Source organism: Chenopodium album, chromosome 6, assembly GCF_948465745.1.
Source record: "Chenopodium album chromosome 6, dcCheAlbu1.1, whole genome shotgun sequence".
Classification (NCBI taxonomy): Eukaryota; Viridiplantae; Streptophyta; class Magnoliopsida; order Caryophyllales; family Amaranthaceae; genus Chenopodium; species Chenopodium album.
The window spans coordinates 22,160,230-22,175,588 of record NC_137839.1 but is presented as its reverse complement, the minus strand read 5'-3'; the positions used below and the strand labels follow the sequence as shown (position 1 = coordinate 22,175,588).

General features: G+C 37.4%; 1 non-coding gene across 1 annotated transcript; it reads left to right on the top strand.

Moving 5' to 3' along the window:
- The first annotated feature begins 1,367 nt into the window (after positions 1 to 1,367).
- On the top strand, positions 1,368 to 1,474 carry LOC145637501 (small nucleolar RNA R71). Its single transcript, XR_014114277.1, has one exon. It is a non-coding gene; the product is annotated as a small nucleolar RNA R71 (small nucleolar RNA).
- Positions 1,475 to 15,359: the final 13,885 nt, after the last annotated feature.

Here is a 15,359-nt window from a genome sequence, read left to right as displayed (position 1 = left end):
TAGAACACACAGATAATGGCATAACGCTAACACTAGCACCCAAAACACATAATGCATTATCGATCAGAAGATTACCGATATGACAAGGGATAGAAAAACTACCCGGATCTTTCAATTTAGGTGGAGACTTATTTTGAAGTACGGCACTACACTCTGCAGTGAAGGCTACTGTCTCTACCTCACTAATAGACCTTTTTCTCGTCAAAATTTCTTTCATAAATTTTGCATATGAGGGGATTTGTGTGATCAATTCAGTAAAGGGGACTGTTACCTTCAAATCCTTAACCACCTCCAGGAACTTACCAAACTGCTTATCCAAGTTTGTCTTCAATTGACGATTGGGGAAAGGAAGTTTGATAATTGGCTTTTGAGCATTTTTCTCTTTGTCTGGAGTAGCCACCTTCTCCGGAGTTTTACCCTGCAATGTAGGATTAGATGTGTTAGTATTATCTTCTAGCCCTGCAGGGCTAGCAACTACATTGTTTGGTTTAATGGAATCAAGATTAGCATTATTTAATAAAATAGGTTCATCAACTCTGGGTATAGAGGGCCCTTCATAGTTTGAACCACTCCTTAGAGTAATCGCAAATGCTTGATCCGTAGGCCTAGTCGGCTGTGCCGGCAGGGCTCCCTGTTGGCGTGTTTGTAGAGTAGCGGAGAGTTGCGCAATTTGATTATCTACAATTTTGTTGTGCGCTAGAATTTAATCAATTGTCGCATCTCTGCTCTCCATGTGCTTTTGCATATTGACCAACATTGCTCTAATTTCCCCCAAAGAAGGGTCTGAAGATGAGGGGGGTTGTTGTGGTTGATTCTTCTGGCTAGCATTGGGATGATAGTATTTCTGCTGCTGTTGCTGTGGCACCTGTGGTTCTTGTGGTGGTGGATTTTGAACATTAGTGCTCCGGTAGGAAAGGTATGGATGATTCCGATACCCAGGATTGTAAGTGTTGGAGTATGGGTTATTCTGCCTATAAGCTTGGAAGGCATTAACTTGCTCCACGGAACTCCTGCAATCCTGCTCCCAATGACCTACAATACCACAATTTTCACAGAAAGCCTCATTAGAATTATTATTAATCGCAGAAACATTGGCTACGTTAGCAGTGCTCAGATTATCTAATTTTTGACAAATAGAGGTCAGTTGAGCTTGCAAAAAGGATACAGAGTCGACGCTATGTTTCCCCTTGTTAGCAAATCCTCTTGGATTCCCATATTGGGAATTGTGTATCGCCATATCTTCAATAACCTGACCTGCGTCATCAACATTAAGATTCATAAATCTCCCACTAGCTGCAGAGTCTAAAATTATTCTAGAAGAATTTCCAATGCCGTTATAAAAGGCTTGGATTAACTGCCATTGTGCTAAATTGTGGTGAGGGCATTCTCTTTGTAAGTCCTTGAACCTCTCCCAAGCCTCATATAAAGACTCATCGGCTTCTTGGGCGAAATTCTGAATCGCACTCCGTAGTACTGCTGTTCTCTCTGCAGGATAATATTTGTTATAAAAATTCAAAACAAGAGTTTCCCAGTCAGTTATACCAAGCGTAGTTCTATTTAGACCATTAAACCACAATTTAGCTTTTCCAGTTAAAGAAAAGGGAAAGAGAATCTCCCTGATTTGGTCTTGAGTGACCCCGGCTTGCCTTATGGTGTTGCAATATTGACAATAGTCGGCAATGTGAAGATTCGGGTCTTCACCCTTGGCTCCACTGAATTGCTTCCTCTCTATCATCGTTATAAATTGAGGCTTAATTTCAAATTGAACCCCATCAAGAGCCGGAGTGGGAGTGAGATGTGGGAAATCCGTAAGCTTTGGTTGTGAATAATCACTAAGTTTCTTTGGAACCGCCATCTCTGATTCTGTGTCTGATGATGCCTCTGAATTGCTAGAACCAGTTGGAGAATCTCGGTGATTATTGTGATTATCACCAGAATCCGCCAGGATTTGCTTGTAGAAGTTTTTCTGTCTATGGAAGGAACGTTCGATCTCAGGATCGAATGGGATGTAACCTGATCTGGAACACCTGGGCATAAACAAAAACTAGAAGCAAATATGAGATTTGTCTCAGAGAACTAACGCTCTCTGAGACAAAAAGGGAAATAATCTAGACTACAAAAATAATCAGAAATAAAAATAAAACCGTTTCCCCGGCAATGGCGCCAAATTTTGACAGGGTAAAGTCGTATCCCCTAATAAAAAATAATTACCTAATTCACTAACTAAAGTAGATAGGGAAGTAGGGTCGATCTCCACAGGGAAACAAGTCTTTTTACTCCTAATTAAATATTATAATCTAAATTATTTAAGTAACCAATATTAAAAGTTGAATATGAAACTAAACTAAAAAGAGTAGGAAAAGGGAGAAAATAATATATAAAAGGATCTATGGTATAGGTTCACCAATAAAAAATATTCCGGGGCAAAATAGGGTAATCAATCATTGACATTGCACAAATAACATGATTAACAGGCTCTCGCAATTTATTAACCAACATAGACCTAACTGGCTCTCGCAATTTACTAGATCTAAGTTCTTATTGAAAATAGCCTTTAATATCAAATTAACATCTGCTCGATTCATCAATTTAATATTGCTATACTTTTACAAGCCGCAATTGTAAAACATTAAAACAATTCAATAAGAAATTATCATGCAATACCAACAATCAATAATAGTCAATCATCAATGCATCAATTAACCAGATTGTAAAGGGCTCTCGCTACTTATTACAACCACATAATTAATTTATCGGTATTAAATCTCATCTCACGAATCTTGACTTAACCATTTATAAATTAACTTGCCTATTGAAACTAGACCTAAACATTAATTCTCATCTCTCGATTCTTGAATCAATATTGTCAAACTCATGCATAAAAGATAGGCCTAATCTAGTCACAGAGCATTAAATCAATCAATAGGAAATTAATCTAGCATTGATAATTAACAACAATAATTTACCCCTTCATATTATTTATGGATCCCCACAAACCCTAGAAATTAAACTACTCACACATAATTAAATATAAACTAAGCAAAGCAATAAAATAAATCATGATCAAAGGAATAAAATAAATAACTAAGATTAAGGGAAGAGAAATCGTCACCAAAGTAAATCTGGAATTAATCAAAGAAATAAGAACAAAGGTTTAGAGAGAGATTAAGAGAGAGAAAACTAAGTAGAGAGAGAAAGTCTAGGAGAAAGGATTAAGAGAAGAAGAAGTAGATGTCCAAAAATCGTATTACGGAGGAGTATTTATACTCCGTACAAAAATCCTAAACTGAAACAAATTAAAACGACGTTAATCGTCTCCTAAATAAACACGCGCCCGATCGGGCGAGGCACCGCCCGATCGGGCGCGCCTTTTTATCTTTAATAGCTATCTCGCGCCCGGCCGGGCGCGTCACCGGGCGCTTCTCCCGCCCGGCCGGGCGCGCCTCCGGGCGCCAGCCTTTTTGGCCGGGCGGATCATTTGGGCCAATATTTGGACTTCGATTGGGCTCCAATTCTTCGGGCCAATCTGGGTTTCCTCTTTGGGTCTTGAATACTCGGTCCAAACGCCCCGGTATCACCTCTACCGAGCCCTTAATCACCGGTTCGATGGCTCCAACCGGCCCTGGGCTATAAAATCTGGTCGTGCTTCTCCAGTGCTCGTGATTGCTCCAAAATATCTCGGGAAAATACTCCAAAAGCATAAATCCCTGCAAAAGTCAACCAAATCTACGAAAACACTAGAAAACACCAATTAGTAATAAAAGTGGCTCTAAAGAGCCAAAAACACTACTAATTATGACCAAGGGACGGGGGTAAAATACTATATAAAATGAATACATCAGTTGGTCCTTAAGTAATAGCAACTTATTATTGTTAGTTTTATGTATTACCAGCTATAAGCTGGATTTTCAGAGTAGTAGTAGTTATCTGTTGCTATGCTATCAATTTGTACTCTTTATTTGGATTTTCTAAGTAGTAGTTATTATTGCTATAAGTTATATTTCTAAGTAGTAATGGTTATCTATTGGTGTTGTGTGGATTTATTTATTGTCCTTGTCTTTGGTAAGCATTAGCTCCCTCTTTTTCATTGTATATGCAAAACTAAGCTATTGTATGTAATTTGTTTTCCACTATATATGCACAACTAAGCTATTTTCTATAAGGTTGAATAAAGGTATGGTTTCCATGTGAGCTTGAAGATAAAGATAACTCTAACCATTACAAGGCAGTGTGTTGTGGTTCAAATAAGTGCAGACCTAATTGTGCTAGGTAATATTGAGCATTAACTAAGCAATTCATGTAAAGTTTGAATTATTAGCATCCTAGAAACCAACTTTAGTATAAAATGAATCTTTATTCTTAGGAAAACAAAGATCTACAGGTAAGTGTACCAAAATGAGCATATTTTATAAGTCTAGCATTTATATTAGAGCTTTCAAAGCAGTCTCAAGAGTAAGTGTACAAGATACTAATTAGCATTTCAGTATAATTTATAGTGATAGTTCTTCCAAAATTTACATACAAATATAGAAAGGTATGCAATGCAAATTGTTCAAATTTAGTATTTAATGAATTTCTAAATAAAATCAGATTGCCATACTAATACTACTTATTAGCCATACAATTGTTAAAATGATATTTAGCTAATATTGTATGATAATGGTCCTAGCAAGTAAGCAAGAGCTAGTGCCTGTGTTCAACTATTGCCAACTGAATACAGAGAACAACATGCCATTGCTCAGCTGAAAGCAGAAGAAAAAAAAATGAAAAAGCTGAAGTTAAATTGAAGAGCAAAAGCATTTATGAATGTACCTTGTGAGGGTGGATTTGCAAGCAGTTATTGCTAGCACAAAGCAACAGAGAACCCAAGTGACAGAGAGAAAAGTGTGGAGTAAATGTTCTCTGTGAACTGTTAGCATCTTTAATAGCAGAAGAGTCTTTTAGATTGAACATGAGGTTCCTTGTAATGTCCAATGTCTTTTACTATGTTTTGAATCATTCTATTGTCCAGCAGATAAAGAAGTGTATCAAGTAAGACAATGGCAGGAAACTTGTTGTGTAGTAATTCTTAACTTTTTTTTTTTTTTTTTTTTTTTTTTTTTTTTTTTGTAAAATAAAGTGTTGTATTGTCCAGCAGATAAAGATGTGTATCAAGTAAGACAATGACAGGAAACTTGCTGTGTAGTAATTCTGAATTGTTTTTTGTAAAATAAAGAGTAACATAGTATTGACAGCAGTTAATAAGGTGTGTGCAGGAAAACTAAATCAGGGCAATTGTTCTGTGGGTAATTGAATGAATGAGGTTTTGTTGCAATACAGGTGCAAAAGTAAAGATGTAACCTAAAAAGAAAAGATAAGATCTACCTTTTTATATAATCAGAATCAGATTTTTTTTTAGGCAATAAGGTTGGAAAACCTAGGATTTTGCTATTTTTGGGTTATTACTTCCAAGTTACCTAAGATGGCATAAGTAAATAGAATAGTGGAAGAAATTAGCACATGCAAAAGTTGCATAAGTAACATTATACATAATATAAACATAGTAAATGTATGTAAATAATTACATTTTCACCAAAATCTAATTGTAGTCTTAATCCAAAAGGTGTTACAAGGATTTAGAAAGATTAACCTTGTTTGTTCAATTACAAAGATATAAATAAGGAAAGCACCTGCATTTATAACATGTTTAAGATTATATTAGTTACGGTATGGAGAATACTTGATTGAAAATTAAGCTGACAGATTTAGTAGTTAGGGAGTAATACCTTTACAATGATGCATCATGTTATGCCAGCTAATTGCAAAACATCGTGCGCTACAACGTTTTTCAATACCGGTGATGTGTGGTGTTCAGCAGGCCAGGTGTGGTGTGATTACAATCACCTTATCTGACTTCTTTGCCCTTGATAATGCAACATATAGCTGGCCATGGGAAAAGCATGGCTGTGGGAGGTAAATTATCAATTGGCTTAATGTTTGGCCTTGTGACTTGTTTATGGTCATTGCAAAGCTAAGTTTTAGAGGGAATTGTATTCGCTCAGATTGAATAGGATATTTTGTTGATGATGGAGGTCAGAGATTAACACGATGAATGAATACAAATTCTCCTTGGCGATGACCAGTGGCTATTGAACAAACAATCACATTCCTTCTGAAAGACTTGCATATAAGTCGCGTTCAATTGCACATGCCATCTGCTGGATCAATGTCTCTAAGCAATATTACGGGACTGTTTATTTTTAGAACAAGCTCATGTGGAGTCATACCACCAGGGGCTAGCTGATTTAGGAACTCTGTTGGGTAAATTGCACAGTTATCATCTAATGGTGTTTCCTGGGAATTTATTAATAAGAACTGTGTTGATGGAATCAACTGCATCATTTAATGGTGTGAGAATGGCTCTCTTTGTGAAGATATCTGGTGAAAAGGCTGCATGTTCGAACTCTAGAAATGCAGTAGCAGCTAGGTGATTGATAGGATCAGCGCCGTCATGATAATAACTCACAATGTGAGGAGGAACCTGAACATAAGCATTTCCAGTAGACTGAAGTTGGCCATTGCCCAAAATCAGCAGAAATGATGCATATGGGAGATTCTCTCTTGCTCTGATGTTTTCAGTAAGGTGTAACTTTTCTAGCCAAGGCCAAATATGTGAGTTTACAGGCTTGCTGCAACAGCCTCTCTTTGAGTTTTGCGAGGAACAACTGGCAGAACTTTCCTAAAATCTCCCCCAACTGGTACAACCTTCCCACCAAATCTCTATTCTGCATCACAAAGATCACGAAGCAAAAGCTCAACTGATTCAATGTTTTCTTTTTTGGCCATTAAGGCTTAATCCCAAATAATAAGAGTTGTTTCTTTGATTAAAGCAGCTAAGCTGCCTTGTTTAGGAATGTCACAAGCAAGAGATGTTTATGAATCTAGAGGAATTTTAAACCTCGAGTGCGCTGTTCTCCTAGAAGGTATATTTGCTGCAGAAATGCCTGATGTTGCTGTTGGCAGAACAATCTTCCCTGCCATGCGCACTTCTGCATATAGGGCATTGCATAAAATTTTTTTACCAGTTCCTCCAGGACCATCAACAAAGAAACAGCTAGGCTTTCCTGATTGGACCTGAGAAATTATTCTGTCAAATGCAATTTGTTGAGCTGAGTTAAGCTTGCCTCTATAGTCAATACACTCTTAAGGAATAGGTGCATCTAAAGCATCAATGATGTCTTTAGTTTTGTTCAGCTCATCTGGCACCTCTTCATGTAAGTGGCCAAGTTGGAAATGAGCTAATGATTTTCCCATAGACTCTAAATGGCGTTCAATTGACTGTATAGTTAGCATCTTAATATGGATTTCGTTTCTAGGATTGGCATGTCTGTAATCATGAGATAGGTCATCATAGAATCACTACCAAAGTCTATTGGGGTCGCTGGGGGTGCAAAATACACAAACAGCTGCAAATAAGCGGCGTAAGGCTGCTGGCAAGTGAATTTATGCTGCTTTAGCCAAACATGCATGAACAACATTGTCTTCCTCACATAAACCTCTTTTAATAGCTGCTTCCAAAAAAGTGGCACAAAGTAGTCCATTAACAGTTAGAAGGTCAGTGAATGATTTAGCACTGCGTACATTAATAAGCAATAGTCGTAAGAAAAATTGTTCTCCTTCTGCTGGTGTAACACTTGCCAGCCGACCAATCACCAGCTTCTTATTCCGTCTTCCAAACCACGCTTTATTACTGGCATCCCATCTGTTGTGCTCCATAAACTCGCTGTAAAGGAATCATGTACCTTGAGGAGAGGCTGCATTTGCCTTAAAATATTCTGTTAGCTGAGTTTTAAAACTACGATAATTTAGCACAGCAGAATCTAGCTGTTCATGAGCCCGTAGCTGAATTGTTTGCACGTTTTCCAGGTGCACTGCCAATTGTTGCACAAGGGGGTGCATCTCAAACAGATCAAATGAAAAAATTCTCCAAGCTGCTTCACATGGTGAAACCCATCGTCCTGACTGAAACCTCTCTATTTCATCTTTAGAATTTTTTTCTTTACAACATTGAAAGAAACCATAACATGTCCTTTGTAAACATACTTGTATAGATACTTCACGGCCTTAATAGATGAGCATACTTCTACATTCAAATGGCAATCAAATAACATAGAAAGGTATGGATTGTATAGAATGACCCAGCGGTTATCAAGGCTTGCACCCCGTATTCGAACACTTTCTCCCGTATCCCTTCTTTTGTACATGGGATATCCATCATCGTGGTTTGTTGTTTCTTGTAAAAAAAATTTCGGATAGCCATATTTACAAGACAGCGGACAATTGTGCTTTGTAATCATACATGCATAATCAGGATTAATTTCTCCACATGGCCCATGCATCATATGGCGGACCACAATTTTCCGAAGTTCTGGGGAGCTGTGGGGTGGCAATTCTGCAGAGACAAAGCGATCAAAATCTAATGGGTTTTTGATTTTACAACTTGGTTATAAGATAATAAGGAAGTGTGCATGAGGCAGGCCCCTTTTTTGAAATTTAACCACATATATCATAGCTGCAACTTTTCCAAAGATATGCTTCTTCATTATTTGTTTTTTCGAACAAATCAGTTTTGCCCGGAAAATACGAGCAACAAGATGTGGTTGGTTTTGAGCTACTTCCCCGGGAGCCAGTTCTGCTTTAATCTCTGACCAGTTAGCATTGCAGGTCATTGTGACAAACAAATCAGGCTTACCAAAGCGCTACACCAAAGCCATTGCGTTTAAGTAGCGGCGCTTCATGTCTCGTGGACCACCAATAAAAGTCGGTGGTAATATAACTCGTCGGCCTACATTTATGGGATTTGTTTCACCATTATCAATTGAGTCTAAGATCCCCTGGTACAAATCAGCTCTGATTGCCTGTTGATTGTGCCGGAAATAGTCTAGCCGAGTATTTTCAATTTTCACATACATATCGACTATATATTGCTAAAGACACCGGCCTACCCGAAGTAGCATGTTGTTTGGATGGGACTGCAGCTTGTAAGCATAATATTCACGAGGCAAAACATGCCTTGCTGAAGTACCACTTACATCCGCTAAGCCTGAAATCAGTGTGGTTGTAATGTCTGTCAGGTAAGGCATACAGTGATGGGCAAAGAGCTATGAACAAAACAAGCAAATTGGTTATTGAGTTTGAAGCTTACGGTTTGCTTCCTGTTCAAGTACATCTTCCTTTATACGTATTGCAGAGGACATAGCATAGTTTGCTTGCTTCTGAGATTCACAACTGGTTTTGGTTATACCTTAACTCCAACCACAATCACCATAAGGAAATAAGAGTGGGTACTGTAGAGGATCATAGTATCCGTAATTATGGTATATACGATGAGAATCATTTGACCTTCCTCTTACAACAATGTATGGGCTACTGGACTCCCTTGACGATGTATCGTCAGGCCAGATTACAGCCACTTCATCCGTTGTAGGAGCATTATACACTCGTTGGTCAACAACAGTGTTTTTGTTGATAATAATTTGTGTGTCTTCTTAGATGTCAACTTCTCTCAAAGATCTGAAAAAGCGAGCATAGGGATTATGCTCAGTCACTTCCATAAGTATGTTAATAATATGCTGTCTAATTTGTTTAAAGCAGTTTGTTCTAGCAGCTGCTTCAAATTGGCCATCATAAAAATAGAGTTGCAAATATTTAGGGCCCTCATCACCAGGGATTAAATCAGGCAAGTTATGATAAATTTGGCCATGCAATATAAAGACGTAAATTCCTTTTTGTGTATCTGAATCATATTTGCCACCTAATGAGCTAAATGCAAATAAGTTATTATATAAGTGGATATATTGTTTAAAGTGCAGTGTATCCTCTTCATCAGATGTTAAAAGTCTATATAATGTAGGAGGATAATCATTAGTGACTAATTCAACAGATCCATTTCCACAACAGAAATGAAGTGATTCGTGCTGGAATTTTTTTGCATTACAATGCTCACAATATGGTCAGCAAAGCTTACTTGTCTTCTTTATAGTAGGTTGTTTCACCACTTACTTTTGAGAAGGAACAGTAGTTGAAGACAGTATATCATTAGACACAAATAGTGATTCATATCTTGATAGATAAGCTTATCATAGGTGTAAGTGTAACACCCCGACCCCAAACAAATTAGGGAACCAACACAAGTCCTTCCGGCGCAGGGTTGCTCTGATACCATTTGTAACACCCCGACCCCAAACAAATTAAGGAGGGGCCTATTGTCACGAAATGCGCATCGAGGGCCAACAACTGTCCCCACAAACCAACACAAGTCCTTCCGGCGCATTTTGTCCTCATTTATGCGCACCCCGAGAAAACTTCCCAGGATGTCACCCATCCCAAGACTACTCCCAGCCAAGCACGCTTAACTATTGAGTATTCTTAGCAAATGAGCTCCCTAAAAGGAAGATGCACCTTGTTGATATGAGTAGTATATCAAATCCTTTTAAAGCAATCATGAGGGGTATTACAATAGGTATAAAAAATTGCACTAAACCAAGTGTCCTTTTTATGCTTGTACACAGTTTTGTTGGTAAGATAGCATTAATTAGTGGTCACTGCTTATATAAAGTAATTATGTGCCAAGCCTTTGTCTCATGGACAATGAGCATTGAAGTGTTTTCTGTGTCAATGTAATGTTTGTTTTTTATAATGTTAAATTAAAAAAGATTCTTTGCAATGTTAATACCTAATATGGATTTCAGTATAAAAGGGAAGAGGGCACTGTGAATTGTATTTTTTTAATCACGTGCTAAGAAATATTGTAAATTAGCCTAGTTTACTCTGGGTGACTTAGCTATGTTGTAGCCTCACAATTATCTAAACTTGTTTATTTCAAAGGTTTTTTTTTTTTTTTTTTTTTTTTTTTTTTTTTTTTTTTTTTTTTTTTTTTGTAAAAGCTAACAAATGAATATGGGAGGAGATGGGGATAAATTTTCAGCAATGCAGATGCACGATATTGAAGCTAGACTTCGAGTGCTAGAGCTAAGGGAAGCTAATTTACAGGGAAAATTATCTGATGCCATGTCTATTCATTCTGATGTAGGAAAGAGGATTACGAAGCTAAAGAGGAAATTAGATGAGATATCAAATGAGATTTTGGAAATCAGGAGTTTTGGTAAAGGAAAAAGAGTAGAATGATGCAAGCCAAGCTGGTGAGTTTGTGCTTGTTGTGCAGTTAGGGAAGAACAAAATGCTGAACACAAACTGTGATGAAGATGTTGTGACTGCTGTTAATGGTGAAGATGCTGGAATAGTTCAGGAAGATGTAAAAAATGATATTGTTAAAGGCGAGAAAGTGGAGAGTGATGTAGTAATTCGTCACTTGTGGTGGTGATAATACACAGAAGAAGAGTTTAATGGGGATGCTCATGTTAATGCCTTGACTATGAAATTTGATTGTAATGATCCTAATGTTGCTAGGAAATTGTGTGGTTTGAATTTTAGTTTCTAATTGTTATGTTGCAAACCATTTTAGATGTTGCTACTTTATAATGTATGAATAAGTTTTTATTTTAGATCTTGATGGTACTGGGTTATAGGACTTTCAAGATACAAATCCTTCAATCTGTTATAAGAGAAGAAATGCAAAACTGATGTGGCTATTATTCAGCCAAGATGATATGTTATTTTGATTAATACCATACATACTTACTTGTTTTCATAGTATGCGATTTCTTCAATTTTTGGTTTCTTGTTCTGCCTTGCTCACTCGTTTCACCTATTTCCCTATATGCACAACAACAAAAAAATGTAAGAAAAGTATTGCTCTTAACCATTTAATAGAAATAAATGTGTTCTCGTAACAAAAGGAAATGGAAAGACCTTATAGGAGTAGGTGGTTCAGACATAGAAGCAATTGCTCGCTTACGCTTGCTAGTTCTTGGGTTGTTAGTAGTTTTCTGATACATCATGCACTGGTCTAAAAGTGTCCTTCCAAAAGCTTGGCTATTATCCTGTGTATTCTTCACTTCAGTTGCATCAATAGGCAAGATATGTGGGCATGTAACCAAAATACCATGTTATTTAAATGCAGCACTAAAGTTATGCGGAATTCAAGGTCGCTAACAATAGGTAGGAATATAAATTTAGACTGCACTAAAAGTATTAGCTCAAGATCTTTATAGTTTTTCAGCCATAATAATTTTACAAGATACTATAATCATGCTTACTATTAATTCTGCTCACTGTTTCGGTAGACGGTTAATTGCCAGCATTCTGTCTACTGATAACTCCTGGCTGAATGTTTACAGGATCCTGTTGTTCATTTCTAGCTGAATTTGTCTCATTAGACTCTCTATGTGATGAAAGTGAATAGGCAAATGAAACAAATGAAAAAAAGAGCGTGAGCAAAAAACTCTAAATAAATAAGCAGTGTGCATCTGCAATCACAACAACAAATAAGCACCTTATTGAAACAGGTGTTTGAGACAAAGCTTGTAAGCCTTGTAAGCGTTTTCTTGTCCTAGATTTGGGAGGACCTTTCTTAGCAGCTAAGCAGCGATCTGGAATACAATTTAAAGGCCTTCAAAATTACCAAAAAAAGGCTTGGTTCTAGGTGGTATTGTTTAGTTGATCAGTTGGTGTGGGTAAATAGGAAACAATCAGAATTAGAAAGAGATAGCGAATTTACTCATGGCAGCAATAACAGCTTAGTGTAACACCTACAGCTGAAATCTGCAGTTTAGCTGGCAGACAAACTGATTTTAATGCAGCGATGCACCTAATTAAGCCTGTGATTGGGAAAAAATGCAAACTGGTCAAATTAGCCATTTATTTTGGCTTAAACCAGTGTCTGTGTATAACTTGAGTAAAATGCTGAAAACACTGGCAAATAAGTGTTACAAATAAACAATCTGGTTATTTGAAAAATAAGCACTCTGGTAATGTAAAGCATGGCAAAAGAAGTGTATTTCATTGATCAACCACAAAAAGATGGAATACATCATACTTAGGAAAATCAGTACAACAGTTCTTGCCAATTACATGTACACATAGAGCAGCATCAAAAAACTTGGAACACAAGTACAGGAAAATGGTATCACACCATAACTATTAAATCTTAAACTAAGTAAGCAAACAAAAAATTTGAAACTACAAAGCTAGGGCTCTATGTGAAATGTGGTTGCACACTATTCAAACTTCCTACTGACGAGTGTCATTTAAGGCACTCATTTGATCTCTTTTAGGATGATTTTCATTCCATTTTACAACTCTTTTTCTCTAGTTTTCTTTAGTTTTGTCCTTTATTTCGTTAGTTTGTGCTTTTCGTAGTAATTTTCTTTGTTTTGTGCATTTCTTTGTTGATTTGTTCTTTTTCCCTTTTATTTGTTTGTTTTCATTTGTTTTTAGGTTATAATCTTGTTTCTAAAGATTCCCGAGCCTTCCTCTTATATTTCTAATCAGGATTTGATGCCTCGTGTTCACTTTTGGAGCTTCAAGATTGAAGGAACGCAAGGAGCAAGTCGTATGCGGTGGGGGCATCATCTTTGCCACAAACCCACCAAAATATCCATTTCAAGACTGCCTACCTTGGTGTTCATCATCATCACCATGTCGAACGCACGAGGTTGAGCTTGGACGAAGAATGGGAAGGATGCCCTGTAGCTAGGTGCGACCGTGCACCTGGGTGGTGCGGGCGCACCAGGTGCGGGTGCGGGCGCACCAGGTGCGGGTGCGGGCGCACCAGGTGCGGGTGCGGGCGCACCTACCTGGGTCCCTGCCCCGTACCCTTTTTCCCGCGGCCACTCTTCTCCCTTGTGCGGCCGCACCTCCATGGGTCTCTTTTGGACGATCTAACTAACTTCTCTCTAGTTAGTTTTACTATATATAGCTTTTTCTTCTACTTTTAGAGAGAGAAGAATTAGAATAGAATTAGAATTAGTTTAGATTGAATTTTTTGTTAGAGAGAGAAACACTTGTTCTTAGATTTTTAGAGAGAGAAACTTTGGGTTTGATGATTGATGATTGAAGATTGCTACATTTGGTTTGATTTCTATCAAGTTTGTAAGAATTCTTTTCACTTTAATTCAATCTTTTGTTTGATTTCAATTGTGTTGTTGATTGTTAAAGTTTGTTAGTAGTTTGATTGATTTAGTTTGATTTCAATTGATGAATATGAATTTGTTGGTTATATTAGCTTGGATTTTGATGTTATTAATGGATTGTGAGTAGTTTGATTGATAGGGTAATGGTGAAGCATGTATGAGTAATGGATTTAAGTTAATTGGGGAAAATTGATTCAGTTGATGATGTGATTAAATTGGTTAATCAATTTTGTGCATGTGTGTGTTTGATTTAAGCTTGATCACCCTAGTTATTCACACTAGATTGCTTTGTAAGTTTGCATTGATACGGACAATTGATTTGTGGCTTGCATTTTCACGATTGAGGTGTCTTGTGATGTTTCCTTGCTAGAGTTTATCGTAGTTGACGCTAGTTAGACCTCTAGGAGAATAGCTTTATATGCTCTATTGGTTGCAAAATTGATCTTCCCTCACATTTCTTGACTTAGTCGATTGACCTCCCAATTGATTGAATTCATTATGACTACATGTGGATCCCAAACCCTAGCACCTTATACATTTGATTCTATCTAGCTTAATAGTTGTGTTTATCTTAGTATAGAGATTACACCCTATCATTAGACTTCGGAGTAGCTTGACTATAGGCAATAGACAATAGCCCACAATTCCTTTGGGTTCAACCCTTGACTTACCATATACTAGTATAGGGTGGTTAAGTGTTTATAAATTTTGTTTGACCTTTGGAAGGGGTAGATAACGACCTACGTTTTCCATTGATCAAAATGGCGCCGTTGCCGGGGAATGGTGTCGTGATTTTGTATTGTTGTCGAGTCTATTCCATCTTATTCAAAAATACAAAAAGATTTTCTTTTAGGCTACATTTGTAGCCGTGCTACTAATAATTTTTTTTGAGAATTGTGTGTGCAAGTAAACATGGGAGAAGCTCAAAGAGTGACATTGAAGGAGTTGGGCACTCTGGGTGCTTACAAGTATGAGAGTGGAATTGTTCCATTGTTGGTTCCGGATAATGACTTTGAAATCAAACCGGCTATGATTACCTTGGTCGAGAGGAAACAATTTGGAGGTACAAAAAGTGAAAATCCTCTTAACATTTTGAGAAGTATTGCAATACAATTGTGGTAGCCGGAGTTGCTCAATAGTACATAAGGCTCAAGTTGTTCCCTTTTTCTCTCATTGAAAGAGCTCTAGAGTGGTTGGACAAAGAGGTCAAACCAAGGTACCTAAGAACATGGGATGAGGTCACAAAAGCTTTCTTATCTCGCTTCTTTCCGCAAAAGAAGACGGCGG